Here is a 24,676-nt window from a genome sequence, read left to right as displayed (position 1 = left end):
GGCCTCTGGCTTTCCTAGGAGCTGCTGAGACACTGGATGGGGCAATAAGAAGGCTCTAGAGGGAGCCCGGCGGAGTTCCTTCCCTTTTCTCCTGTGAACTCTGTGGTGTGGTTCTCCCTTACAGCCTTTCCAGTGAAGTCTGTGTGCTGAGTCAACATGCCTGCTGGGCAGCCCTCTGTGTCCCTCCTCGGCGTGGCCAGTGCCCCCCGTGTGCCTCGTGGCACATCTCCCTCACCATCACACCTCCCTTTTCCTCCATCTCCCTGCCCTGGGCTTGCAGTCTCCCCGGTTAATCTTTACCGTCTGACTCCTTGCCTCAGGCTCTGCTCACTCCTTGAGGATGTCTTACTCATTTTTAAAATCTCTAGTACCTGGCAGTAAATATTTGAGGAATGACACCTGAATTGATTAATCAATTAAGTCTCCCTACACTCATCTTGCAGCTGGGAAATAAAGACACAGAAGAGGGGAATTAAGGGTCTTCCCTTAGGACCCTTGGTCTAGAAATTAATGTAATGGCCACAGCGGAGGCCTTATTCTCATACAAACAGGTGGATAACTGAGAAACTCTTCCCACTTCTATGAAGTGGGAACCAGCTTGGTATAAATTCAGATGGCCGGAGACAGTCCAGTCTTCCTCCCCAGGCCTGGCAGCTTTCCCGAGTGTCAAGAGGTGAACGAGCCTTGACCTTGGTCTTGTACAGTTTAGCTCCGAGCAGGCATCTTTTGGTTCCTTTCTTGCAGGGCAGAAACCTCTCTCTCCCAGGCGAGAGGTTACCCATACCCGGCTGTCAGCTCCTCGGGCTGGCTTTGAACCACGTGCCCCGAGAAAATAAGGCAAGAACGTGTCTGCTTTCACACCTTGTGCTAGAGTGGAAGAAACTTCTCCAGATACCTGCCTGCAGAGCAACAACCCAAGGCCAGACACGTAATGGCCGGGACTCAACGAAAATTTGGCACCTCTGAGAAGGGATGGCCCTCAGTGCCTCTCCAGCATGGGCAAAAATCCAAATATTCAAACACGGTAGTACGACCTCATTAAACACGAAGAGTTTCCGGGGCACCTGGGTGGCTCGGTCGGTCAAGTGCCAGACTCTTGATTTCGGCTCGGGTCGTGATCTCATGGCTCGTGAGTTCGAGCCCCGCGGCGGGCTCTGTGCTGACAGTGTAGAGCCTGCTTGGGATGCTCTTTCTCTCCCTCTGTCTCTCTCTGCCCCTCCCCTGCTTGCTCGCTCGCTCTCCCTCTACATAAATAAACGTTAAAAAAAAACAAAACAAAAAATGACGAGTTTCCAACATGCATTCGGCTGGAGCCCCCACGTGTGCAGAACCCTGACTCCAATTAGGGGCCACCGTGAGGTCACTGTACGAGGCGCGACAGTCTGCCGCGTTTTATAGTTTGAGTTTCCTGGTGATGAGAGTGGGGGTGGGGAACGCGTTTTTCAGCCGCACCGTGGCGACTTTAGCCAATAGCTTTGCGCCTCAATGAAATGTATTTCTGGTAGGCATTCCGTAAAGGACGTAAAGGACGAGATTATAAAGCGCTTTATCGGGCTGGGGAAGAAGATGTGATTGTCTGCAACTTTCCCCTGTCGTTCAAAGCGACTTCATAACGTTTTGTCTGTTAAGATGTGTCCCGAGGTTTGTAAATCAGACTCATGTTCGCCCCAAACCTCTCCCTTGGGCTCCTGCTCAACAGCTTCTTCTTTTTTTTTTTTTTAAATTTTTTTTTCAACATTTTTTTATTTATTTTTGGGACAGAGAGAGACAGAGCATGAACGGGGGAGGGGCAGAGAGAGAGGGAGACACAGAATCGGAAACAGGCTCCAGGCTCCGAGCCATCGGCCCAGAGCCTGACGCGGGGCTCGAACTCACGGACCGCGAGATCGTGACCTGGCTGAAGTCGGACGCTTAACCGACTGCGCCACCCAGGCGCCCCTCAACAGCTTCTTCTTAACTGTTCCGGAAACAGAGATGAAGCCAGGCAAAAGGAGGGGGCGCGGGAGGCCCCGACGCTTGGTGGGTGGGGTGGGCACTGAGCGCCAGAGAAAACACAACACCCCTCGGGTCCGTGTCCAGCAGAACTCAAACCCGGACACGTGGCTGAATCAGCCGTAGGGGCTGAAACTGGAAAAAGTCTAAGTTGTCACTTTGGAAACAGAAACGGGGGTGGCAGGTTTGGGGCAGGGATGAGTCAATCCTTCTCCTGCCTGAAGGTGAATGAAATGTGCCTTCCTGCTGCCCTCCCACCAGGGGCTGGGACGCCCCCCGGTGCCGAGGCTGCCAGTGCCCGGCTCGAAGGAAGAGGCGTTCGGGGCCGGCTGGGCTGAGCCAGGTGGTCCGACCGCCCCTCGCCCCCGATGCCACCAGCCTGGGGTGGGCCAGCTTTGGGTTATGCCCTGGCCAAGGGGCAGTCGTGACGTGTCACCAAGCCAGAAGAGCTCAAGCGCCCGCTGAGTAGGGACGGCTGGGCAGGGGGCGGCCAAAAGCAGCCGGAGCCGCTTGAGAGGGGCCAGTCGGGCTCCACAGCAGCCGGACTTGCTCCCAGAGCCTCGCCAAGGCCAGCAGGGTTGAGCCAAGCCTTCGCCCCTGCCTGTCTCCGGAAGCGTGGGCCTTACCCCACAGCGGGGAGCCAGGGACAGGGGGCTTTGGAGGCGTTCGGGGGGCAGAGCCTTGTCCCTGGGGCCGCCTGTTCCCGAGATGGCATTGAGAGACACGCCGGTGGCTTTGCAGCCGGCGGAGGGGACCCACGTGGCCGGTGCTGGGGGACCTTCTTTCTGTTGCTCGTCCGCGATGAGGGAAGAACAGGCTTCGGGCGTGTTTAGAAAGCGGTGTCGGGACTCGACCCTGCCGTGGCATCCACGCAGGCAGCCAGAGCCTCCGTGGCCCAGGCCATGCTGGACTTGGGCGGGTCACGGTGCCTCGAGCCGCAGAGCCACACGAGGTGGGACCAGCCCGACGTTCTGACGGATCGGACACGAAACACGGGGCGTCTGCCACCCGTAAGTTTGGGGGGCTGCAGCTGGTCCCCATGAGCCTACTGTGTCCCCCCGGGGGCGGCCGGCCAGCAGTGCCGGGGGATGCTGGGCACGGGGGCTGAGGGGGGTGCTGGGACAGCTTCCTGCCAGTCAGGCTGGCGGTGCCCAGCACCCCCGCCCCCTGGCCTTCAGGTGTCCACAGGACCTTAATCCAGACCCACAGACCAGGGCAAGTGTCGGGGGTTGGGGGAGGACTTTGGACTCCTCGTTATCTTCCAGAGGTGACGTACCCAGTGGTTATGTGAGCAGGTCCCGGAGCCAGGGAGCTGGGGTGTGAATCCCGCCTCTGCCGCTTCTTAGCTCCTGACAAGGTACTCGGGTTCTCTGGGTCTCAGTTTCCGGATCTGGAAAATGGGCCTCCGTGAGGGCAGAGCCGGCAGATAGCGCGACCTCTGCCGTTTTGTCCTTCTCCGGGGAAGGGGGTCTTCTCCCTCCACTCAGGGCTCGCCACCAGGGGGCACCTCCCCAGAGTGGTCTCCCCTGACCCCTTCCTCCAGCCGTCAACGCTTCCCCTCTCATCGTTCGTCACGCCTAGGTGATGGATCCTTGTTTCTTTGTACGGGTGGTGGCTGTGCCAGTAACAACACGAGCTTTGGGAGACAAGGTGCCCTCGGTGTGCCCGGGGCTGCATCCTGGTACCAAGGGTAGACTGGCCCAAGGCAAGTGTCAAGACATGTTTGCCCGGCTCCCCCCGGCTCCCCCCGGGGAAAAGTTCTTGTGCAGGGGGCTCTGGGTCCCCTTACCCCCCGGGCCTGTCACAGAGGGGCACCCGGGAGATCCCAGAGGCCACTGCCTCTGAGGAAACTTCGGTGGGTGGCACACCCCTGCCCCCGGCCGCCCGGCCGGCCATTCTCGTCAAACCGGTTGTCGGTAGATTCGCACCTGCGGCCCGAAGGGTGTCGGCTTTCAGTTCCTTCCTGACGACAGAGACTCTCTGAAACCCAGAGAGACTCCTTCCAGATCCCCACCCTCGAGCGGGAGAGGCCGCCCCCCAACCCGAGCGAGGAGAGGTTGGCGGCTCCCGCGACGGTGGTGGAAGTCGTTGCCTCCTGACCCCGGGGGGTGGGGGGGGTCACGCACAGCCCACAGTTTCAAAGCGGAACGAGTGGAACCGTGTTGTGCTGCGGAGGAACCTGAGAGGCCAGCCAACCTGCCTCCCCTTGACTTCGTACTGTTAACAAAGAGGCTGCCCCTCCCCGGCCCACGAGCCCGAATGGCTTCCTGGACCCCATTCCACCTTAGCCTCCGGCTCCTCATCTACTCCGGGGGGACAATGGCAGCACCCACCTGGCTAGCTGTGACCAGGTCGGCATGAAATGCTGCGTGTGTCACATATGCTGGACATGCCGTAAACCCAAGTCCTCTTATCTCGTCCCCCTTGGCCAATGGCTATTGGATGTTTGTGTCGCAGAACGCATCACTGGTAGGTCATTTCCCACCATTCTCTCTGTCCTCGCTGACCTCAATACATTCTTCAGTAAAACAAACTCATTCCCACCTCAGGACCTTTGCACGTGCCATGCTCGCTGCCTGGAACTCCTCATAACTTTTCTTCAGATGTTTTCATGGCCACCCACTGGTCATTGTTCGGGTTTTCGTCCATGTCACCTCCCTACAGAGGCCTCTCTTGGTCTGTTCCACCCCCGTCCCAGCTTCCTGCTCAGTTTTCCCCATTTCTTGGTGGGAAATCGCCCAAAGCATCCATCTGCTTCCCCTACTGTGATGTGAGCTCCCCGAGGGCAGGATCCTGACGAGTTCCCCCCACCCCGCATCCTATTGTGCATAATAGATGCACAATAAATTGTTCTCAAATGAATGAATGAATGCTCGCTCACTGTCAAAGAATTGAGAAAGCAAACTTTGCTCCGGGAAGGAGAGAATACACCTTGAAGGGGATGTTTTCTAAAGCTTCAAGTGAAGAATCAGGCTGAGCTTCTCCACCGCCCACCGCAGGAGCCACTGCAATTCTTGGGGAGTCACAGGGGGGCAGGTGGGGGCGTCAGGTGCTGGGATCTACGGGCTGGATAGGATTGCCTTCCAGAGGGCAAAGTTTCCAATCACCTTGGTAAAGGAAGGTTTCACAAGGGACCCACGGTAGCCCCTGGTGAAGGCCATCCACCTGCTACACCTCGTCTAGTGCCCGTGGTATGAGTGTGGCCCCTGGGGCGACAGAAAACCTCGACTCAGGAGACGTAAAAGCTAATTCCGTCTCAGCTGCTCATGGGCTGCGTGCCTTTGAACAAATCCCTTCATTCGGGGCCTCTGTGGCGACGGGAAAATGGACCAAATGAGGTTCAGGCCACCTTTGCCCCTGCTTTTGACTCCCTAGCTGTGCTGTCCTAAGGTAGACACTCCGTGCCCCTGGGTGCGTTCCTGGTGCCTAAATTAGGATAATGATTGTACCTACGTCATAGGGTTGTCACCGAACTGCCTGCAACTTCCTGGCACTTAGTGAGACTCAGTAGATGTCTGGTTCGTGATCCGAGATTGGGAGTCCGTTCAAACGAGCTCGTAGCAGGAGGGGACGGGTCCCCTGCAGGGGGCGAGGAAAGGAGCCCAAGATGGTTCGTGTTTGTTCGCTCGTTGTTCTAATAATGAGCTGGAGCAAAGGACGCGTTTCCAGTTGGGCTGATAGGTGGGAGCTGGGGCCGGCATCCGACATGTCTGGTGTTTAATGGCACCAGCTCGGGGTCCGGGCCTCTTGGCCCCACACTGCACATCCAATGGGGCCGTCTGTCTCCTCAAAGCATGGCAGGCAACCAGCAGAGGACCCAGGATGGCTGGGAGACCCGCCCCTGGCACACTGCTCTCTTCACGGAGCTTTGAGGGGCTGGAGAACCTGGGGACCAAGAAGAAAGCCTGGTCTGGGAAATATCAACGGTTCGCCCACAGCTCGGCAGATGGGCAGACCCTTCAAATGGCTTCCAGACCAGTCCCGGCCCGGAGAGGAGCTCAGCCAAAATGCCAACTTCTAACGACCGGACCACCAGCAAATGTGAGCCAGGTCACGAGGGTGGCAAAATCAAGGCCAGAGAAGCTTGGTTCTTTATTCTAAGCCTCCTTGGCATCTGAAAACCCGAAAGGGGGAGTCTGCCTACGGGAAAGCAAGACCAAGTTCAAAACCCTCAGATTTTCAAAGCCACGTCCAAATCTTGCGATTGCCAGGAATCCGTGGGTTGTAAGCGACAAAAAGCCCGGCTCAAACCAGCTTGAGCACAAAGGGACATTTATTGGTTCCTGAAATGTGGAGATGAGTTGGCTTCAGGCATGGTGGTATCCAGGGGCTCAAATGACATCATCACCTTGTTTTTCCTCTCACCTCAGCCCTGTGATTCAGACAGAAGTCTCCCTAGTTGTGGTTAATCGACCCCAGCACCTCCAGGCTGCCCTCGGCAATCCCAATGGAAAGGGTGTTTTCTTTTCCTGTTTGTTCTAACAAAACTTCTCGGCTTATTCTGGATTTGCCAGCCTTGCTCACCTGTCCATCCCTGAGCCAATCACTGAGGTCTGGGTTTAAATCCAGCCCTGCCATTTACCTGATGTGACCTTAAAGTGTATTTATTTTATTTTGAGAGAGAGAGAGAGAACATGTGAGCACGAGCAGGCGAGGGGCAGAGAGGGAGAGAGAGAATCCCAAGTAGTCCCCACACCCAGCGTGAAGCCATGTGGGTCTCCATCCCACAACCGGAGCCTATGTCAAGAGTCAGATGCTCGACTGACTGACCCTCCAGGCGCCCTTGGATGTGACCTTAAATGCGTAACTTATCTGATCACATTCCTACGGCTGCTGTTACCACACACTCTGTGGCTGAAAACAACGCAAAATTTATTATCTTAGGATTCGGAAGGTCAGAAGCCCCAGATGGGTGTCCCGGGGCGAATCAAAGTGTTGGCAGGGTTCTGTTCCTTCTGGAAGGGGACAATCCGTTCCTTCCCCTTCTCCCGCTTCCAGAGACCACACCCCCTCCACATCTCGTGTTGTGGCAGCCCTTCCTCCCCCTTCAGAGCCAGAAAGGACTCAAGCACCCACTGGGACCCTGGGACTCTGCCTCCTCCCTCTTTCACTAGTAAGTCTGCTGTGACTGCCGTGGGGGCACCTGATAACCCGAGAGCATCTCCCCACCTCCAAGGTCGGATGACTGGCAACCTTCTCTCCCTTTGCCAGGTAACGTAACGAATTCTCAGGTTCTGGGGATGTCCCCGAGAGGCCCTTATTCCCCGGGCCCCCCTCGCGGCATCTGTGAAATGGGACCGCTCCCTCATGGGCCCTTGCTCAGGCTGAAAGGAGATAACACAGAGGGCTTCCCAAGGGGACGGCACACCAGCCAGCCTGAGAACAGGCCCGTGGACTTGCTCCCCAGGCGCTTCTGAGATGCTGCACGGTCACATTGGAAGAAAGTCCGCCCCTGGGCTGGGCAACAAGTGATGCAAAACAAAACGGTAACTCAACCCTGGACCTCAAGGCGCATGATCCCCACGTTCCCGGTCCTACGTACGCAGCTGCCCGGACGGGGCGCAGAGGGTGTTTGCCCCGGAGGCCACCTGCCCCGGGGTCGGGGGAGGGGTCAGCGGTTCCAGAACGAGGGCCCTGGGAGCAGCTGCCGCCTCTGTGCCACTGGCCGCCCCTCCCCTCTCTGACCCCCCCATTCCCTCCAGCGAACAAGGAAATGGAGCACGGGCACGGGCACCCAGCACACGTCGCGGCCTCAGAGCCTCCGGGAGGGTCCCGCCTGTTGGCCCGGCCTCCAGGCTCTGGTCGGTCTGTTTTTAGGGCACAGCAGCAGGTCTGGTAGCCACTGGCCCCGGCTCGGTCGGTGCTGAGGAAATAAACGTTCGGTGAGTGGAGAAAGCCTGGCAGGCGGAAAGGCTGGAGTCCGGGCCCTGCCCGGCCCGTAGCCTCAGTTTCCCCACATGCAGGCGAGACACCAGCCTGTGCCGACCACACAGCGCTCACTGCTTCGGTGGCCCTGACAGGGAGAATGAGAGAACCCCAAAGCCTGCGCTCACCCCTGCTGCTGTCCAGTCTGGGTCCTGCGGGAACGATCGGGGCCGAGGAGGCAAATTCTGCCAACTCAGAGAGCCCCCCCGTCCTGGGCCCGTTTTATAAATGAGGAATCTGAGGCACAGAGAGGGGGAGGAGAGCCACGTCTGAAGGACACAGGGCTCAGCGGAGGGCAGGGGGGGCCCCAGCGCCCCGCCAGAGTGACCAGCAGTGGCCCACTCCGTGCACCTTCCCAGGTGCCACATAGAGAGGGAGGGGAATGCTCGCCACAGGACCCCGTCCCTCCCTCCCTCTGCCCACCCGGCCCAGTGTTTCCGAGAGCTAATTACAGGTTTAATGATCCCAGTTGCTCGTTCACTGTCATTCTGACAGCGGTGTGAGCCTCAAGGAGGAAGCCCTCGTCCGGATCAACCTTGTGTTTATTGATTTGTAAGCAGCTCAATCGTCCGGGAAAAGACAGCACGGCAGCCAGCATCTCTGGGGTCCAAGGCCTCCTGCCGACGGCCAGAGCCTCTGTGATGTCGGTTCACCAATGCAAAGTAAATGACACCACCTAATCTGGGGGGTGCGTGGGGACGGCCCTGTGCTGGCTGGAGCGTTGGACAGAAGTCTGCGTCTGAACATTTCCCTGCGTCTAGACAAGAAGCATTGCCTGCCCGCCTAAAATATTAAAATTTCAAACTCTGCTCCCAGGAGAGAATCTTTGGTGGTCAACCTACGGAGCCAATTGGAGTTTTCTTTTTCTTCTTTGGGGTTCCCGTTTATGGCCCATGATGCTGGTTGCAGAGCTGGAGAGGGGTGGTGAGGTTCAGGACCCTGAAGGCCAAATCCTGCCTTCTCCATGAGGTCCCGGCTGCTGAGAGTCTGGCTACAAGTCCCGCGTTTGTCACTGGGCAGCTGCTTGGGCCCTCAGGCCCCTGAGCCTCCGTGTCCTCATCTGAGAAATGGGCGTGATAATTCTGACCTCAGCAGGTCATTATAGGGCTGGACAGAGCAACAAACAAGACGGCCACTGGACTGGGTCGAAAAATGTCCTCCCAGATTCCCACCCCCAGAACCTCAGGGCGCAGCTCTGTTGGGAACCGGAACATTTCAGATGTGTCCAGGGAAGATGGGGCCACGTGGAGCAGGGCCCGCGAGAGGCAGACACACAGAGACTGTTGAGCTGGGCAGCTCAGCGGCGGTAACGAAAGACCACAGGCGACGGTGGGGGAGGGAGGGGCTGGAACCACAGACTTTCATTCATTTGTCACAGTTCTGGGCGGGTTCTGGTGAGTCCTCTTCCTGGCTTATAGACCTCCAGTCTTCTCCCTGTGGCCTCAGAAGCCAGAGAGAGAGACACAGAGACAGAGAGGTGGAGCCCGCAAGCTCTCTCTCTCTCTCTCTCTCTCTCTGTCTGGTGTCTCTTCTCATAAGGATGTGCCTCCCATCGCGGGGACCCCACCCCGGGGACCCTCCTCGGAACTGAACCACTGCCTGAAGGTCCCCACCTCCAGGCACCACCACGTGGGAATGCACGTCAGACGGAGGGGAAACACCCAGCGGGAGGAAGACTTTCGATGACAGCGGCAGGGACCGGCGCGAAGTGCCTTCCGAGCCCCGAAATCGCGAGGAGCGCCAGAACAGCAGATGCTGGGGAAGTGGTGAGAACCGGTTCTCGCCCCAGAGAGAAATGGGCCCCGCCGATACGTGGGTTGGGGACCCACAGCTTCAGAACTCTGCGGGGGTCACGTTCGTGGTTAAGCCGCTCAGCCGGAGGTGCTCTGTTAGGGCAGCCGTAGGCCGTAGGAAGCTAATACGACACCACGGAAATAATCGTGGTCGGTGGATACGCGGCACGTGTAACGCATCGGCCCTTGAACAGCGCTTGGAAACAGAGAGATGCCCATTAGCTTGTTTTGCAGATGGGGAAACTGAGACCCGGGTGACTCTGCCCAACCTCATACTCAGGCTCCCCTCCTGCCTCGCCTCACACGCCGTCCAGAAGAATGCCGGGCAGGCATGGGAAGATGCTCCCCACCCCAATCCCTCGCCACCCCGCCACAACCGGGGGGCTGTGTGTCCCCCAGGCCAGCCCGCCACAACCGGGCTTCAGTTTGTGAATTTGAGCCCCGAATCAGGCTCTGTGCTGACAGCTCGGACCTCAGAGCCCGGAGCCTGCTTCGGATTCTGGGTCTCCCTCTCTCTGCCCCTCCCCTGCCTATCTGTCTCAAAAACAAATAAACACTTAAAAAAGAAGGAAGAAGAAAGAAAGAGAGAAGAAAGAAAGAAAGAAAGAAAGAAAGAAAGAAAGAAAGAAAGAAAGAAAGAAAGAAAGAAAGAAAGAAACATTTGCTGAACTACACAGATGGCTGAGGACTGAGAATAGAGTAAATGGCTGACATCGTTTGGACCAAAAATTGCTCATCTGTGGGGCACCTGGGGGGCTCAGTCAGTTGAGCGTCTGACTTCGGCTCAGGTCATGATCTCACGGTTCATGAGTTCAAGCCCCGTGTCAGGCTCTGTGCTGACAGCTTGGACCCTGGAGCTGCTTCGGATTCTGGGTCTCCCTCCCTCTCTCTCTGCCCCTCCCTGGCTCATGTGCTCTCTCTCTCTCTCTCTCTCTCTCTCTCTCTCTCAAAAATAAATAAACATTAAAAAAACCTTAAAAATTAGGGCACCTGGGTGGCTCAGTCGGTTGAGCGTCCGACTTTGGCTCAGGTCAGGATCTCGCAGTTTGTGAGTTTGAGCCCCACGTTGGGCTCTGTGCTGGCAGCTCCGAGCCTGGAGCCTGCTTCGGATTTTGTGCCTCCCTCTCTCTCCGCCCCTCCCCTGCTCATGCTCTGTCTCTCTCTGTCTCTCAAAAATGAATAACCGTTAAAAAAAATATTTTTAATAAATAAATAAACATGAAAAACTTTAAAAATTGCTCATCTGAACCCACCTGGTCATTGAGCAAAACTGAGTCCAACCCACATGGACAGAGCCACCAGGGACGAGAAGGGATTGCTAGAAGCGGGCTCTTGGCTGACACCCTGTCCACAGGCCCTTCGTCAGGCTGCGGTTCAGGGACACCATCCCAGAGCCTCCTCAGGCCTCCCACCCGCTCACGGGTGGTTAGCTGGGGCCTCCGACACCCCCAGGTGCTGCCCGAGTCTCGCTGGAAGGAGCCCACAGTCCTCAGGGCCGAGGGCGGCTCTGAGGCTCTCGCCGTCCAGCCAGCCTGCCGGGAGAACCCCTTTATACTGATGGTGGAGGTTTCCGGGGGCCGCTTCCTGTTCTGGGCTGTCCAGATGACGCCGGGAGAGACACGGATCCCGGAGCCCCTCACTGGGAAGCTCAGCTCGGCCCCGCATCAGGGTCCTGCCATTCAGAACTCATCGTCGCCCGTCTCTTCCAGCTTCTGGCTGCAATCCTAGGTGTGGGTCCTGAGTGACCACCCCTCCCTACCAGGTGTGGAAACTCAGGTTGCAGGTGGTTTGGGAATCCGGTGCCCACGGCATGCGTGAACCTGATACGGATCCAGCCGTCCCCACTGTCTTACGCATTAGAGTCGCCAAAGAGAAAAGGGGCTCAGGGAGGTTGAGGAAGCTGCCCAGGGCCCACGTGCGATCGACTATACCCCACTCCTTCAAGCCCAGTGTGGTTCAAAGCCACGGTGGCTTGTGCGGGATGAAACACCTACTGTGCGCACGCACCGGGCTTTGGGCGCCCCGCTGATCTCGTGCAGTCTTCCCCTCTGAGCATCTCTGTCCCCGCTTTGTTACAGGGTCGCATCGGGCCCCCCCAGAAGGTATGTTTAGGTCTTGACCCCGAATTCTCCCAGCTCCTCAGAGTGTGACCCTCCTTGGAAACAGGGTCGTTGCCGATGGCATCAGCCGGGGGACAGTCAGGCCACACTGGCCCAGGGTGGGCCCCCTCGTCCAATCACCCCGCTGTCCTTGTCGGAAGATGACCTCGTGAAGACCCAGACGCAGAGAGGCACGCGATGTGGAGGCGGAGGTGGGAGTGACACGGCCGTCTTGCCAGGGAAGCCACAGGACTGCTGGCAAAGCACCCAGAGCCTGGGAGAGGAGAGGAAGGAGCCCCTGCAGGCCCCGGGGTGGGGGTGGGGGGGAGCGTGGCCCCGAGACACGCTGCTTTGGGCCTCCAGAAGCGCAAGACAGTACATTTCTCTGGTTCTAAGTGACCGGATCCGTGGCACTTTGCCACGTCAGGACACCGGCTCAGAGAAGACGGCCCCAGGCCTTGGAAACGAGTCTAGATGCTGCCAGGTCACATCCTGGGACGGGTCAGAGCCCGCCTGCCGACAGGCTGACTCCCATCCTCGTCGCTCGCCATGTCTGGCCGTGCTGCTGGAGCTGCTAAACCCACGCCAGCCATTGAGTCTCTGGCTACGGCGGGTCCCGACACATCGGCTTCATCGTTAAGGGCGGCGGAGTTGAGGCTCCACAGTGTGGCCAACCCCGGCCCCCTGGCTCGCGTGTGGCCCAGCGAGCCCCGGCCTTCTAATAAAGCCTTGAGTCCGCAGAATCGAGGTCACTGGGTCCCCGGCACCCACGGGCTTTCCCATCAGTAAAGCATCTACTTCAGGGGCCTCCTAGATTTGACCTTTCCTGTCTGGGCTCGGTTGGCACGGGACATCTGGAGTCGGGAACGCGTGCAGGCCCGCTCGACCCGGGAGCCCCGCCGCAGCTCAGTCTCCGGCTCCCTCCGCGGTGATCTGTCTTCTCGAGAAATTTCCCCACCTGTCTGTGGCCCCAGCACAGGGAGTGTCAGGGGTAAGGAGCCTCAGAGATAAGGAGCAAAAGGAAAGACGCCGTATTGGTAGAGGCCCAAGGAGTCGGGAGGCGGCCGGCCAGGAAAGGCGTCCTCATTTCTGGAATATTCTTGGGGAGTCCGGCGGTGGGACAAAAACCACAGCGACTCAAGGGGCGCGTCTCGGCAGGATCGCAGAGCGGACAAAGACGGCGGGAGGCGAGGGGGCCGCACACATTCTTAGGCGTGCAAAACAAAACAGGTCCCTGGGGCCGGAGGAAGCAGCGGGCCCCCGGCCATCCCAGCGACGATGCTCGGTTTGGCGGAGCAGGGCGTCCAGACGGGGCTCCTGTGCCTGCTTCACAGGGACCCCGCCACCCTTGGATCGGCACGCGACATCCGGGTTTTCTTGCATTTTTCTAGTTTACAATCTCAGGCGCATTATACGCTTGCCAGAACAAGTCAGGCGACCGAAACGCGCACGGAGCAAGCTGGTGCATCCCATGCCGCCTCCTACCCGGCTACCGGTCCGCACCCCTTCTCTGCGGCCCCAAAAACACCGCTTGCGCCCCCACCCCCACCCCACCCCCGCCCGTCCCCGCCAATGCGACAGTGCAATAGGCGCCATTCAAAATCGGTTTCCCTTAAAAACCCGCAGCGGGGGGCGCCTGGGTGGCTCAGTCGGTTAAGCGTCCGACTTCAGCTCAGGTCACGATCTCGCGGTCCGCGAGTTCGAGCCCCGCGTCGGGCTCTGTGCTGACGGCTCAGAGCCTGGAGCCTGCTTCCGATTCTGTGTCTCCCTCTCTCTCTGCCCCTCCCCCGTTCATGCTCTGTCTCTCTCTGTCTCAAAAATAAATAAACGTTAAAAAAAAAAAACTAAAAAAAAAAAAAAAAAAAAAAACCCGCAGCGGCATCTCTCCGCATCCATCCACGTGGCTCCAACTTGTGACTCTCGGTAGCGGCCAATGTTCGCGACATCCCCCGTGTCTGAACAGCATTTAGGTTGTTTCGGGTGTTTTGGTTTTTCGGTTTGGGGGTTTTTTAACCACAAATCCCCCTGCCCATCCACATCTACGCGTGCGGGTGTGAGACCCAAAACATCCACCCCCTGTAATTGGCTTGGGCACCACCCCATCTGCTGGAGGCAGCCCCCAACCCCCCGGAGCGGCTGGGGGGCAGTGGGCAGCCAGAGAAGGACGGGCCGGAGGAGAGAGACACGCGGGTGGCCACGTTCCCACGCTTTTATTTCTCTAAGATCCGTTCGCACAGCGGCCATTGCTGGGTTAAGGGGTGCACACTTTCCTTTGAATATAAGTCGCTAGACTATTTTTTTTCCGCAAACGAGGATACAAAGACCTCACGGTGCCCGGTGTGCGGGGAAGGGGGTGGGGCTGAGGGGGTCAAGGGCCCCAGCGGGACACGAGCTGTGGATTGTGCCCACGGAGCAGGAAGCAGCTTTCTTTGCAAAGATGGGTGGTGTATTAGCTGCGTAGAGGACGGCAAGGCCTACTCGGTGAAGGGTCCCCTCCAGCCACTCATGTGACACCGGGGGGGGGGGGGGGGGGGGGGGGGGGTCGCACAGGGGCCAGCCTAGCCAGTGCCCGAGGACAATGCTGTGTTTGTCAGTTAATTGCTGTTTAGAGTCTTTGGATCCTTTCAAATGGGCCGCGGCAAATTCCTTATGGGTATGTATTTGAAAGGATGCCGTGAGCCCAAAAAGTTTGGAAGCCGTGTTCTAGGTCAGCCCTGCGTGATGGAAATATACAGCAAGCCACATTTAAAAATTTCCAGTAATCCCATTTTATTTTTTTTATTTTAAAAAAAAATTTTTTTTTAACGTTTGTTTATTTTTGAGACAGAGAGAGACAGAGCATGAACGGGGGAGGGTCAGAGAGAGAGGGAGACACAGAATCCAAAACAGGTTCCAGGCTCTGTGCGGTCAGCACAGAGCCCGACGGGGGGCTCGAACTCACGGACCGCGAGATCATGACCTGAGCCGAAGTCGGACGCTCAACCGACTGAGCCACCCGGGTGCCCCTCCAGTAATCCCATTTTAAAAAGAAAAAGGAAAAAAGCAAAAACAAACAGGTGATATTAACTTTAAGGATATATTTAATTTAACACGATGTATTCAAAATGTTAGCCTGTCAACATGGAAGCAAATTATTGATGTTTTCACTTTCTTTTTAAATACCAAGCCTCTGAAGTCCACTGTGTGTCTTACAATTGCTTCAGGGCTCTCTTCCGACCAGCACATTTCAAGTTGCCATAGTGGACAGCTCTAGAAGCTTCTGGGGTTAGAAGACAGCCACGTCCGTCCCTTCAGCGTGCATTTACTGAGAAGCTGCGATCTGCAGCACGGGCTTCGGGTGCGAGAAGGAAAGTCACCTTCCCTGTCTCCCTGGGGGTTGGCGTGCCTGTGACAGGGTAAGTGACCTCGCGGCCCCATGAACCCCGGCTGGGTGCTCCCAGCACCCACTGACAAGCTTCCACAGTGGGAGGGAAGGTCCCTGTCACCCCCAAAGAGATCAGTTATCGAAGAGCCTTTTCTTACACGGAATAAAGATCAGCCTCTTTTCACCCACTGACGCTGGCACAAGGAATAAGCCTGTTCCTTCCTCACGGACAGTCACTCATTCGTTCGTCATCCGTGCCTGGACCAGCGTCTGTCGAGCACCCGTAACCTGCCAAGCTCCATTCCAGGTGCTAGAGATACAGCTGTGAACAAAACAGACCCGGTCGCTGGGCCGGCAGCTCGGAGGTGAACTGGGCAAACATACAAGGAGGCGATTACAAGTCCCCAGGAGGCAGGGCGGTGGGAGGCCCGAGGAGAGGGGCCGAACTCGACCCAGCTCAGCAGGCTTGCCAGACGGACCCTTGGGCTGAGGCTTGGGAGAGGGGGGTAGGTGTTGGGAGGGTGTGGAGGAGGAGGAGTGGCTCGGGGCCGAGGGAACAGCAAACCCTAGGGTCCAATGGGGAGCGGGGACCCCTGGACGACCAGCACGTTCTTCCAGACGCGGGATGCTGCTGGAGAGCGAGGGGCACAGGATGAGGTGGAAGGCATCCAGAGGGCCTGTGCGGGCTACCTACGGTATGTGAAGGTGTCTGGAATGTTCTAGAGGTTCTCCCAAAGGCATCGAGGAACGCTTGAAGATATCGCCTCCTACGACCTTACTCAAGCCGCTTTTCCTTCCCCACTCCCCATTCTCTCCTCGAATAATGGGAAACTCACACCCTCAGCTCTCTCGCCTTTCCATTTGGGCCAGTTTGCACCAGAGTGGGAACCCTGGCCCCAGGCTTCTCTGAGGGGTCCTGAGGTGACAGATTGAGGTGTACGAAGCTGACACAGAAGAGGGTCACCACCCTCCTCACTGGTGTCCCCACAGATCCCCACCCCCACCCCGGGCTCTTCTCAGCAAGCACAAGGGCCACGTCCCTTCCCTTCCCGTCACCCTTGGTGAGGCCAGCCAGGCTTGCGTGGTCAGCCTCCCCCCTGCTCACGTGCCTTCCTCTCGTCCCCACCGCTTTCCCGCCGGGCTGGCCGTCTTCATTTTCCCTGGAGGTCTTTGCACATGCTGTTCCCTCTTCCTGGAATGCTCTTCCCCACTCTCTTCCCCCTTTGCAGACTGGCTGCTGGATGGCCTTCAGATGTCAGCGAAGCTGCCTTTGCAACACGGCTCACAATTTGTCATAATGTTTACCGTCTGTCCCCTCACGCGCACACAGGAGACCGTGAGTTCTTGCCCTGGCTCCCCAGCATCTAGAACCATGCGCAGCACGGAGAGGCACCCAGCAGACCTGTGCTGAAGGAATGAATGAAGTCTTAAAACTTCCCGAGCCACGTTCTCCTCGTGTTTAAAGTGGCCATGGTGGTGTCCCCCCTCCCCAGGGCTTTCAGGGGGACGAATGTAGAGTTCTCGGGGTGAACTCGAGCTGGTGGGGACTGCGCGGTGGCCGCCAGCCCTCAGGTCCTCCCCTCCCCCCCGTGACACCTAGCAGGATGCTGAGAGTGAAATTCCGGATGTGCACCTGGGCCACAGCTCGGCCCCCTTTACAGAGGACGCGCTGCCGTGAGGCTGACAGCACCTGAGCTCCACCCAGCTCTCAGCGAGCCCCTGGCTGGAGACAGTGCCCAGGAGATGGTGGCTGTTATTAAGTGTCCTGCTCCCTGGCTTGGCTGGAAGTCCCCGGAGGCGGAGCTGGGGGCCGAGCTCGGGGCCAACACCCAGCCAAGCAGTGCTGTCCCCGGGGAAGCGGGCCTGATGGGGGACAGGGGACAGCAGTTACAGAGCTTCACGGGGGGCCTCCTCGGAGGGTTAAGAAGACACAGGTGGCTGCTCGGTCGGGGAAGAGGTCCCCAGAGAGGCCGCAGGGATCCCCGCCCCTGGGACCCGTCTGCCCCAGGACGGGGGAGAGAGCGGCTCATCCCCTCCCCCTCCCCCTCTGCTGTGGGGGCTGGCGGCTCCCCCACGGTTTCAGGGTGTGCGGCTCGGCCGCTTTGGGGTGGCCACTGGAGAGACCGGAGCATCTCAGCCTCCTCTCCAGTAAACCTGGGCCCCACGTGGCTGCAGGCCCCACGGCCGAGGCCCAGGTGCCAGCTGTGCCAAACCTCAGTGGGGGTGGGGCCCGGGGAGGTGCTGAGGCGCGGGGATGCGACAACAGAGGCGGCTGGTGCTTTACAGGCCTGGGAACGGAATGGTCCTTTGCTGGGGAAGGCAGCCGAGGCCCAGGGAACAAGTAAGCCACGTGGAAGCTGGCTGCGCCCTCCCGGTACTGGCTGCACACGGTTACCCAGGCCGCCGCCTCCAGGGCAGGCCACGTGGTCAAGCCCCGTGGTGCCAAGTTGTTGGAAAAATTAAATAAACAAGTATCTGTTTATATTAACCACAGCGCCCGGCATGTAAGAAGCACCATGTAAGAGGGGCGCCCGGGGGGCTCAGTCGGTTGAGCGTCCGGCCTCGGCTCAGGTCACGATCTCGCGGTCTGTGGGTTCGAGCCCCGCGTCGGGCTCTGTGCTGACCGCTGGCAGCCTGGAGCCTGCTTCAGATTCTGGGTCCCCCTCTCTCTCTGCCCCTCCCCCACTTGCACTCTGTCTCTCTCTCTCAAAAATGAATAAACGTTACAATTTCTTTTTAAAAAGAAACCCCACATGAGTTTGTCAATAAGCAAATAACTATGGGTATTTTACCTAGATCTAAAACGGCGTGCACGGTTCCTGGTTTGTGTGTCATTTGGTTTCTTCGATTCGTCTTTGGCCAGAGGAGTCGCACGGCTGTCTGTCCGCTCCCTTTCCCTCCCCCACACTCCGGCGGGACGGGGAGGGAGAGCGCCCCAGCCGAGGAGGGACGAGAGACGAAGACGATGACAGGGCCCCTGTCCGACGGAGGGCCAGCCCCACACCTGCCCTCAGCTTCCGCCCTCAGTCTCTGTGGCTGCTGCGGGGACAGCTCTGTGATTCCAGAACCGGGACTAGTGCAGAAAAGGGTCGCTTAAAAATAAAGTAAGACAGGAGAGCTCATTTATGCTGAGGCGACGGTATTTTCCCAAGCTGCCTGCAGGACAGAACAATAAAAAATTTATCCTTAATAGCATTTTGCTTATTTTGCCACAGGAGATCGCTTTGCCGCCACCGGAGTTTGGAAAGGCTCTTGTCTGCCGTGCACATCCCCTTCCCCAGCCAGCCTCCGGCCTCCCCGCCTCCTCGGGGGACACTTCGCAGCCAGCCTGCCTCCTCCTCTTCCTGCCTCCACCCCAGGGACACGTCTGGACACTGGTCACTCCGCCCCACAGAGCTCCAGCTCCGGGAAGGGGGAGAAAAAAAAACAGATAGTCCATAATCAGCTTCTTCTTCCTTTCGCCTCCTCCCCCCCGTAGACGTGTGAAAAGGCAGAAAAAAGAGGGCAAAGCAAATCCAAGCAGTCGGTAAACTTAATTTCCTAAAAACAAGTGTAAGAAAAGATGCTAAAAATTGGGGGTGCGGGCGACAGGGGGAGGCAGGTCGCGGAGCAAACCCCAGAACGGTATATGATGTGGAGGAAAAACGGTCACTCACTCAAAGATCAGCACCTATTCAGGAAGCATTTTATATAAATGCATAAAGAAAAATCTGAAAGGATGCCCTTCAAATTTTTCAGGGTGGTTTCTCTAGGATGGGACCTGACCTGGGAGGAAGGGAACAGGAGTCTGCTGATGTGCACACATCCCTCACCGCTTATATTTCTTACAAGGAACCTCTTTTTTTTTTTTAATTAAACACATTAAAAGAGAACCTCCCCTCAGATTAAACCATTAAATTTAAACAGTGTTATATTGGGGCGTCTGGGTGGCTCAGTCGGTTAAGCGGCCGACTTCGGCTCAGGTCACGATCTCACCGTCTGTGGGTTCGAGCCCCGCGTCGGGCTCTGTGCTGACAGCTCGGAGCCTGGAGCCTGCTTCGGATTCTGTGTCTCCCTCTCTCTGACCCTCCCCTGTTCGTGCTCTGTCTCTCCCGGTCTCAAAAATAAATAAAACGTTAAAAAAACACACACACACACACACACACACACACAAAACAGTGTTATATCATCCGTTGGCGGCTCTGTGGGGAATCGCCGTCCACGCCAGGAAAAGCGTGTATTGATGCAGTCACTTTGGAAGATGAATCTTCAGCATCTGGGGGGAAATTCCAGCAGTCAGCACCTCCGTTTTTCCGAGGGTTGGGCAGTGAAGATCGCGGGTAAGGACATCTGTCGCGGGCTGTTTATAACAGCACCAACGGACACCTTCCAAGTCCCTCGGTAGGCGACTGGCAAAATAAACCATGGGTGTCCACGCCGGGACCTCCGGTGCAGCCTTTAAAAGCGCGAAGCAGAGGTACAGGTCCTGACGCAGCAAGTTCTCCACGACAAGAGCATTCCAGAACGATCCTTACAATACGACACACCATGGGCTCTCTACGGGCACAGGGGTGTGGCGGGGGGGGGGGGGGGGGGGAGCACAGAAACAGCCCGGGAAGGGAATACACCAGCACGATCCCCGTGGGCGGTGGCCACCGCGCGGCCCTCCAGGTCTTTCTGACCCACCCCGCTCCCCGGCCGCCTTGAAGTTGGGCAGGGTCATGTGACCGTTCCTGGCCAATCAGGGTGAGCAGGTGGTCCTGGGGCCGCCTCCAGGCCACCTGCCAACTGATACGGGCCCTCTCTCCGAGCTCTTGGGCGCCGGCACGACAGCCAGCCACATTGGAGGTGGCGGCCTCCGCCAACCGCAGCGCACTGAGCAGATCCCACTCCCAACCCAGATGTACCTACAGCCTTCAGCGTCGCAGGCCCGGATTCCTTGCGGTTACCCCCATGTTTCCGAATGACGCCGTCTCCCCGACGGGTGCCCAGCGTCACCCCCAGGAAAAAGCTTAGGGGTGGGGCACTTGAGACAAAGGGCACCTGCCCGCCTGCCCGGCCCTGTGGGCTCCGGTTTCCCGCCTCCACCCAGGGCTGCCTCCTCACGGTTCCCAGTAAGCACCACGTGGCTGAGAGCAAGGCCTGGTCCTCGATGGCATCCCAGGGCCAAGCACTCAGTAGGGGCTCAGTCCACATCGGCGGCAGGAAATCAACGACAAGAATTCTCAGAAACTTTGGTCCTGGATGAAGGCAGAAACCACCCCCCCCCCCCGCCCCCGCCCCCGCCCCCCACCACCACCCATGACGATTCTTTCTCTCACCGCGGCAGAGGGTGCTGGCCGCCTCCCCACGTTAGCCACGTTCCTGGCCTCCCTCCGGAGCAAGCGAACCCTCGGCTAGTGGACCACGTGCCCCAGCCGCCCTTGCAGCTCAAGCGACACGAGGTGAGTCTGAACGCTGCGATTGTAACTTGGGGAGGAGGGGCTCCTCGAGGGGGAGACGGGCAGCGGCGGGTGCCCCTTTCCGCCCTGTCCTCTGTCCTTAACCGGGTTCTCCGGCGAGCCGACTCCTGAGTCGAAAACTCAATGCGAATGAAGTTTTTCAGGGTCAAGGTCATGCGGTGTGGAGGTGAGTCCAAGGAAGGGAGCCAGCACAGGGCACGTGGATGAGCAGGTTACAGCTGGGGGCAGTCGGAGCTCAGCCCCGCTGGGCCTTGCAGAGCACGCCTCTCGGATTCCAGCCACCCCTCACCCGAGAGGCAGGACCGGGGTGTGTAGCCACTCTCAGATATTCACTGGCTCTCATTCACCATGAAGGGTGGTTTCCAGGCCACTCCCAGCTCACCACCCCCCCACCCCCACCAGCCGGGAGCAAACCTTCCGGCAAAGTCACGGGGGCTTGCTTGCACGCCCTCAGCAGGTGCAGGAATAGTGAGAGTCCGCAGCAGCTGTTGCACACCCAGCCCCCTTCTTCCTGCCCGGAACACGGGCGTGTTGTCCGGAGTTCCGGCAGCCACATTAGACCAGAAGGCAAAGGGGAATGGAGCTGTGAGCTCGCCCTCTGCGGGCTGCGCGGTGCCTTATGAAATCAGAGCACAGAGGACCGGCGCGGAGATGCGCAGAGGCCTCCCGTCCGCGACGGACTGGGCCTGCATCCGGCTCTGCCGCTTCCCAGCCGCGCAAGCCGAACGTGTGACTTCAGTTCTTGGTTTTCTCAGCTGTGAAAGGACAATAATGCCCACGCCGACCTCATCAGGGTTCTTGTCCACTTTTTCAACAAATGGTTATCGGGCACCTGCTGTACTACACGCTGGGCCCTGTGCTATTTCTGAGGAAACAGCCGGGAGGAAATAAAACCAATGAGCTGTTTCCCCCCCACCCCCACCCCGGCCCAAGGCAGCACAGTCTGGGGAGGGGGCAGGCATCCGCCACATTGCCAAATGCACAAATATCAAAGTGTGATTGTGACAAAGGCCACACACAAGGACCTGTGATAACAGTTTGCCCTTGTCACATGCAAAGGTCCTGTGGTTGAAATGATTCAGCATGATAAACAATGCCAGTACACACTGAAAGAGAGCGTTACTAGTATTTCCTTGAACCGATGCCAGGAAACATTTGAATCAGCTGAGAAACTTCTCTCTCTCTCTCTCTCTCTCTCTCTCATTTTTTAATTTTTTTTTACATTTATTTATTTTTGAGAGACAGAGCCCAAGTAGGGGAGGGGCAGAGAGAGAGGGAGACACAGAATCCGGAGCAGGCTCCAGGCTCCCAGCTGTCAGCACCGGAGCCCGACACGGGGCTCGAATTCACGAACCGTGGGATCATGACCTGAGCCGAAGTCCCACGCTCAACCGACTGAGCCCCCCAGGCGCCCTGAGAAACGTCTCTTGTCGCGACTCGGCACGCCACAGCTCTGGCTTTGTCTTCCAGCGCGGGGTCTGCCTATGAAGAGAAATGGGCTGGTCACTCATTCTTGTTTTTGTTTTTGGTTTTTTCAATACTCGAGTTCGTCAACATACAGCGTGGCCCTGGTTTCAGGAGTAGAACCCAGGGATTCATCCCTTCCGCACGACGCCCAGTGCTCATCCCGGCACGTGCCCTCCTGAATGCCCATCCCCCATCCGGCCCCTCCCCCACTTGCCTCCCCTCCGGCACCCCTCATTTTGTTCTCTGTATTTAAGGGCCTCTCGTGGTTTTTCTCCGTCTCTGTTTTTATCTTCTGTGTCCTTCCCTTCCCCTAAGTTCATCTGTTGATTCGCTCATCCTCCTTGATAGGTGTTTCTTATTCTAAGCAAACGTGGCTGGCATTCCCGTCTGATAGAAGCTTCCGGTTAAGATGTGGCAGGCCCGAGCTCTGCAGGCTGGTGCCAGGAGGTTTCCCCCGCAGCCCCCCAGGCACTGGCGCCCCTGCCTTATCCTGAGCTCGCCCGGCACACCTGTGCGGAGGGGGGGGAAGCCAGCCAGACTTTTGCAAGGGGACACTTTTTTTTTTTTCTCTCGTTGCAGTTTTTATGAGGATCAGAAATGGGGGCTTGGGATGTTTCCTTCGAAGCTTTTCCCAGATTCCAGAGAGTTTTAGGCCAACCCAGGGCTCCAGGAAGCCACCGGGCGCCTGCACTTTTCCAGACATCAGCTGAAGGGGCGCAAACATCCTGAAAGCTAATGTAAACTTGGCATTCGGAGTCTCCACGTGAAACTGGAGGCCGGCTGGCCCCAGAGGCAAACAGAGACTGCATTTACATGTCGCCCCCACGACCTCATTTCTAAATTCAAACAAGGTAATGTCTGCCATAATGGGCTGTTGGGGCCTCCGTGCCCTGAGAATGCATATTTTATCGTCGTCTTGTTGGGTCAGGATTCTGGAAGCGCTCATCAACCCCCTGACAAAGCATCAAGGCGTCCCCTCGAAATGTTGTCACCAGCTGTGAGCCCAGCGCCATGGGTCCGGGGGGAGGGGGGGGGTTGGGGACAACGCCAGACACCGGTCCATCTGCCCACAGCCCCGACCTTGGCCCGTCCTGGGGTCAACCCGGTGTTTACCCGGCCTACCTCGGGCAAGATGCTCGGGGCAGCAGGGCCAGGGCGGGCGGGCAGGAGAACCGCCTCCTTCCCTACCAAGGCCCAAGCTTCAGGAGGTGTCTCTGAGGCTCCCCACACTTTACTACTGGGGTCCCTGAGGCCCCGCGAGGGGAAGGACGTGGCCAAGGTCACAAAGCAAGTCAGAGCGCAGCCAAGAAGAGGAGAAAAAGCCCTCGCCTTCTCTCTACATCCACGGGCCAACCGGGGCCAGCCTGGGCTCACCTTTCAGGACCCGGCTCCGGTCTTACCTCTTCAGGGGCTCTTCCAGACTCTTCGAGCAGCTGTTAGGGCCCCGGGTTCCAGCCTCCAACTCCCTCCCATCACATCACGGACCTCTGGAGACTTACCCATCCCCCAGGACACAAACCCCACTCTGGCAAGGCACTGCGAGGAAGCCAGCGGGGCTGGCCATTGTGAGCACGGGGCCCGGCAGCAGGAGGTAAGGTTGGGCGCGTGGGGCGTCCTGGGGAGCCAGGTCCTGCCCGTTTTAAGAGCAGTGGGAACACTGCGGTGTTTTGAACGGAGGCACGACATCCTCTGACCTGTACTGTAGAACGTGGTGGGGTGAGGACAGGAGTAGGGAGACCAGGGAGGGGCCCCTGCCGTGATCCAGGCGGGAGAAACAGGTGGCCTGGCCAGGGGAGGGGCAGTGGACATGGGCATGCGTAGTGTAATCTCTGCAGGTTTGAATTTCCTGTCCTTTGGACGGATCACGGCACCCGCCTCACCCCCAGCCCCCGTGGCCCGGCACCCTCAGGAGGCCGTCCTGGAAGGAGGCCAGGAGGGAGGGAGCAAGGCTCTCCTGCACGGAGCCCTGACCCAGGACAGAGCTCCGGGAAAGGAAGGTAACTGGTTGTTTCTGTCCCGAGGAGAACATGCCGTGACCGTGAATCTTCATTCGGCTGTCCCCAAAGTGACAAACATCCCCCAGCGTCCATGCTGCTGCTTCCCCGGCAATTTCTCTGTTTACAGGATGTCTGGGGTGTCTAGACAGGCTGGGGTGGGGTGGGGGGAGTCAGAGAGTGGAGTCCCAAGGCAGTTCTCAGACGGCACACGGCTATTTCTGCACAGAACAGCTAAAACCAAAAGACTGAAATCAGCCTCTGCCTGGAGAGTTCATTAAATAGAAATATGCTTAATTCTTTCCTTTTTTATCAGTTGACGGCTTCCAACAGATAAAGCTTATTTTATTTAAGCTTTCACACACCCGGCGAGATAAATATCCCTGAATTCCTGTCTTCACAGGGGGAAAAAAAAAAAATTAAAAACGGATGGAGTCAGAATCTTGAGTAGGGTTCTGGAAGCTGGACCAAAGGATGGACCCACACGACTGGGTCAGAGTTAGATCAACCCCAGGACGTGGTGGTGTGGAGGGAGGGGCTGGTCCCTGCAAAGGGCATGAGGAAAACTGCTGGCAAGGATTGTTCTAGAAAGGACACCCAC

General features: G+C 57.9%; 1 long non-coding RNA gene across 1 annotated transcript; it reads left to right on the top strand.

The window, feature by feature from the left end:
• Positions 1-20,458: 20,458 nt before the first annotated feature.
• On the top strand, positions 20,459-24,372 carry LOC131486002 (uncharacterized). The gene is made up of 5 exons (XR_009249136.1): positions 20,459-20,596; positions 22,661-22,932; positions 23,010-23,078; positions 23,490-23,672; positions 23,917-24,372. It is a non-coding gene; the product is annotated as an uncharacterized LOC131486002 (long non-coding RNA).
• The last annotated feature ends 304 nt before the right edge of the window (positions 24,373-24,676 follow it).

Source organism: Neofelis nebulosa, chromosome 9, assembly GCF_028018385.1.
Source record: "Neofelis nebulosa isolate mNeoNeb1 chromosome 9, mNeoNeb1.pri, whole genome shotgun sequence".
NCBI classification, from domain to species: Eukaryota; Metazoa; Chordata; class Mammalia; order Carnivora; family Felidae; genus Neofelis; species Neofelis nebulosa.
This window is presented reverse-complemented; position numbering and strand designations above follow the sequence as displayed.